The sequence below is a fragment of the Brassica napus genome, chromosome C3 (genome assembly GCF_020379485.1).
Source record: "Brassica napus cultivar Da-Ae chromosome C3, Da-Ae, whole genome shotgun sequence".
Classification (NCBI taxonomy): domain Eukaryota; kingdom Viridiplantae; phylum Streptophyta; class Magnoliopsida; order Brassicales; family Brassicaceae; genus Brassica; species Brassica napus.
The window spans coordinates 41,880,494-41,885,323 of NC_063446.1; the positions used below are offsets into that span (position 1 = coordinate 41,880,494).

Consider the following 4,830-nt stretch of genomic DNA (forward strand, 5'->3'; position numbering starts at 1 on the left):
ACCGCTGATCTAGGAGACTAGTGAGCATTATCAACATGCGCCTAGGACTTAGCTAGAAGCATCGATCGATATTGTCTTCTGACAATCGATCGTTATTGCGAAAGGTGTATCGATCGTTATCCCTATAGGATCATCGATCGACACTTTCTTGTGATCAAAAGACGACAGTTGAGATCCAAGATCTAGTTAGTTAACCAGTGAAACATTGCCATTGCTGAACACTGTGATTAAGGAGTTGAACTCTAATATATCATGCATGCAACTGTTAGGCATCTGTAGGATTATAATCTCCAACACCTGAATAGAAACCCTGCATCTAATATCTTCTAATATGTTACACCCCCAATCATCTTGTTAGTCGAGCAATAGACTTGCTCAATTAGGATTGCTATTTACTTTTGAACCATAAAACAACAAACACTTAGAATTAATAATTTGACTAGATTTAATAGGTTCTCTAGCTCCTTGTGGATTCGATCCATAAGTACTGACATTGAACCTCTTATTTGAGAGAGTAATTCACTCCTTACGGTAATTTGAGTGGTATCAAATTTGGCGCCGTTGCCGGGGAGCTTTGATCGCCATTAGATTTAGTGTTACTAATTCTTATTCTTTTCTCTACCCCCATTCTGACACAAAATTTTTTCTTGTCTTTTCAGGTGCATGCCCAGCAGTACTAGAAGCAACAAGGACAAACACCTGCTATTCTCAGAAGATCCTGCTCACTTGGAAAGAACGATCCGCAAAGACCAACATTCCACATCGCTCGATGCAGTAGCTTTCACGTCGATCAATTCTCACACCCAACCGTCGACCGACACCCGACCTTCATCGTCGGCCGATCTACATCGTTCGACATCGATCGATACTACACCGAGTACATCGATCGATCATCAGTCGCGAAACATGGTTGCGATTGTTATTCTCAGACAGGACGAGAATGGAAACCTGTATGACCAGGACGGTCATCTGCGTAATGCAATAGGTCAAAAACTAGACGCTCAGGGGAATGTAATCCCTGATACTGATGCTACAGGAGCTGCTCAAACTGTAGAAGAGGCTGCTCGACCAAGGGCACTGGCTGACTACAATCATCCAGATGAGTACTACGCCAACAGATCAACTATTCAACTTCTAGAGATTCAGAAGAAGAATTTCGAGCTGAAGCCTCAGTACTACACACTCGTGTCGCAGATACCCTACTTTGGGTTACCGCACGAGTATCCTATGGACCATCTAGAGAGGTTCGAGGATCTTATCGCTGCTATTAGTATGGATGGAGTCCCCGAGGACTACCTATTGTGCAAGCTCTTCAAGTATTCTCTGACTGGAGAAGCGATGCACTGGCTTAAGCAGCTACCCACATGATCTCTAACATCCTGGGCCGACATCAAGAATGCTTTCTTGCGAAACTTCTTCGATGAGGCACGCGCTGAAAACTTGAGGAGCAAAATTGCTACATTTACGCAGGAGACTGGAGAGTCTTTCAAAGATGCGTGGATCAGATTCAAGTTCTTCCTGCGAGACTGTCCACACCACGGATTCAACGAAGTGCAACTGCTGAGCACTTTCTTCAGAGGTATCGCCTTGAGGTATCAGATGGCTTTTGATACAGCTAGCGAGGGAAACTTCAACACCAGGAATCCGGTGGAAGCTTTGAGACTGATAGAAAATCTAGAAACAGCAGCAGCACCAAGAACACTGACTATAGGAGGAAGAAGTCTGTTGCATCCCTAGGGAAAGAGCAGATGGACGAAGTTAGAGCAAAGTTAGATGTGGTTCATGAGCTTCTTAGGAAGAAGGTCTGCTCAGCTGAAGGAGAAGTAGCTGTAGACATGGAAGGAGAAGAAGATGTGAACTACATTGGAGGTACTGGATTTCAGAGGTCTGGAAACCAGGGTGGAAACATAAACTTCTATGGCAATGGTTAGAGGAGTAACCAGAGTTCACAGTTTCAGAAACCTTTCAGCAACAACAGAAAAGGCTATGGAAACTCATTTTACCAGAATCCACCACCACAGACTCAGGAAAGCAAGATTGAAGCAATGCTTGACAAAGTTCTGGAAGGACAGCAACAACTCACTGTGGACTTCAATGGGAAGATAGATTCCGCCTACAACAGTCTGAACACGAGAATTGAGACCTTAGGGACTCAGGTCAGGAAGCTTGAAATGCAAGTGGTTCAGACTGAAGACACTGTAAAGAGGCAAGAAACCTTGGCTAGAGAGGCAGGAGTTGAAAAAGAAAAACACCACGTAAATGCCATCATTGATGATGATTTTTGGCAAGTGGTGAAGCATGAGAAGCTTGGAGAAGGAGACTTTGAAGTTGAAAGCTCCATGAGTTTCGGCAGATCACAATGGTGTCGACCGATGTCAATGGACGCACATCGCTCGACAAACTATGACGAAGATCGATCGACGAATTACTCTAACCATCGATCAACATCATCTGCTGAATCGATTGTGGAGTGTAGTGCAGTTCGGATCATGACTCATGAGGAATTGGCAGAAAAACATCCTCACCCACCCTCCCCTTTCTACGTCAAAATCGATCGACGGCATGAGCCAGTAGTCGATCGACAGAGAGAGACTGATATCGATCGGCCCCCCTCACCTCTCATCGATCGACGGGCACCTCTCACCTACCGAGTGTGATTACCATCTATTGATAGTGAACGAATCAACACACTCAAACCACCACCTAAACCTTTAGCAAATCCACCAGAACCTACAACCAACCCTTTAGACACAACACCAGAGCCTATGAAAGTTGATGAGGCAACTGAAGGAAGAAGGTTAAGGAAAAGAAAGGAGAAGATTCCTTAGAACCTTAAGAGGGAAGCTAATGAGAAGGAGATGAATGGTTTCACTAAGAGAGTCCTCAGAATCCCAGTGGAGAAACCTTTTGATGAATTTTATTACACACATTGGTTGTGGATGTTCTTCAGAGAGACTAAGGAGACTGAGGAGGACATTAGGAGAATGTTTCATCATGTCAGGGAAAGGATGAAACTAAGGATCACATTGAAGAAGATGAGTGATCCTGGGAAGTTCGCAATACCATGTGTGGTGAAGGGTATTGAATTTCCCCATGCACTTTGGGACACAGGAGCATCAGTCAGCATACTACCTAAGGTTATGGCAGACCAGCTGGGTCTGAAAATAGAGCCTTCATCAGAATCTTTCACCTTCGTGGACCTTTCAGAAAGAAGCTCAGGAGGCATCATAAGAGACCTTGAGGTACAGATTGATAATGCCCTTGCTCCAGTAGATTTTCATGTCCTGGACATCAAGCTTAACTGGAACTCTTCACTTCTGCTTGGAAGAGATTTTTTGGCTACAGTAGGAGTTGTATGTGACATGAACACCAACAGATTGTGTCTGACACTGATAAATCCAGACGTCCACTATGACCTAATTCGAGTTGTGAAACAACAGGTCAACCTCGTGGAGCTTGGAAATGATCTTGGCTACATTGCAGTATGCCATTGTGGAGCAGAGTACAGAAAAGAGTACTCAGAATCGATCGACACTAACACTGCTTCATCGATCGATTCCAATGAGTCACTGACGACCGATGAACACTATCCCACGTCGCTCGACGGGAATCAACCGGTAGACCACTTCACATTACCAGATCAGTGTTATTCAGATTTTGCCTTTCAACAACCCAACAAAAGAGGATGTGATGACTATTCAATAGGCAGTTGGGTAGACAGTGGATTCCATGAAAGTTTTGCAGTAGAGACTGTAATTCCTTCATCCAATGAGGATCCTACTGAGGAGTATGATGAGGATTACTGGAAGGAAATAGCTATAGAGATTGCTATGCAGGATGAAAGATATTCAAGTCATTCCTTCAGCAACACGTCTCCACCATCGATCGACAGAGTCTACTCAGCATCGGTCTATACCCACCCTCATCCAGCAAAATGATCTTATGCATCGATCGATACCACACCAGGTACATCGATTGATATTAAAGCCGCCGCCTTTGAAAAAGAAAAAGAGAATATTTCAATTTTAAGTAGGTTTACCAATACCTATATAAGGAGTTTTGCACCCCATATTACTTCTCACGATACCATAGCAGAAAAGATTAATGCTCCCACAAACAAATCAGAAGGAACATCAAGGAAGAGCATTCGATCCAAAAACCCTAATTCAGCAGACAAACGTCTACCATCGATCGATACTCCAATATCAACATCGATCGATTCTCATTTTAAACCTAAACTTTCTTTATTTACTAAGAAGAATATGAGTATTGATTACGGTTTTCTAACTCCTGATGAATTTGGTATTTTCAGGGACCCAGATGGTCATGCAAGAGCTATGGATGGAAGAATTCTACAAGTATCCAGAGAGGACATAGCAGATATTCTTCAGTTGGCCAATGGATCAGACAACTTGTTTATGCAGCAACGCAGCATTCCATACAACATCCCAGCTGTTCCAGACGAACATCCAAGGACCGACACAACAGAAATTGGTTCACACCAATCGTGCCAACCAGTAGGCCAAACATCGATCGACAAGGATGCTCTTACATCGTTCGACAGACGTTACGAATGTGGACGTCGCGCTTATGACATCTATGGAGCCAAAAAAGTTCAGATGGGAACAGAAGGACGAATATGGTGTCTACAGAGATGAGTCTGGATATGAAAGGAGCGTAGATGGTGAGATGATCCTTGTTACCAAGGAAAACATCAGAAAAATTATGGAGAGAGCATCCCTATTTGAGGAGAGTCACATATGTCTTCCAAAACATGCCACTTCTTTCACACCTACAAAACTGGCACCAGAGATCTACACCAAGGATGAG

The 4,830-nt window shown here is 43.6% G+C and overlaps 1 non-coding gene across 1 annotated transcript; it reads right to left on the bottom strand.

The window, feature by feature from the left end:
• Window positions 1–1,436: 1,436 nt before the first annotated feature.
• LOC125584833 lies at window positions 1,437–1,544 on the bottom strand. The gene has a single exon (XR_007321740.1). It is a non-coding gene; the product is annotated as a small nucleolar RNA R71 (small nucleolar RNA).
• Between the last annotated feature and the right edge of the window lie 3,286 nt (window positions 1,545–4,830).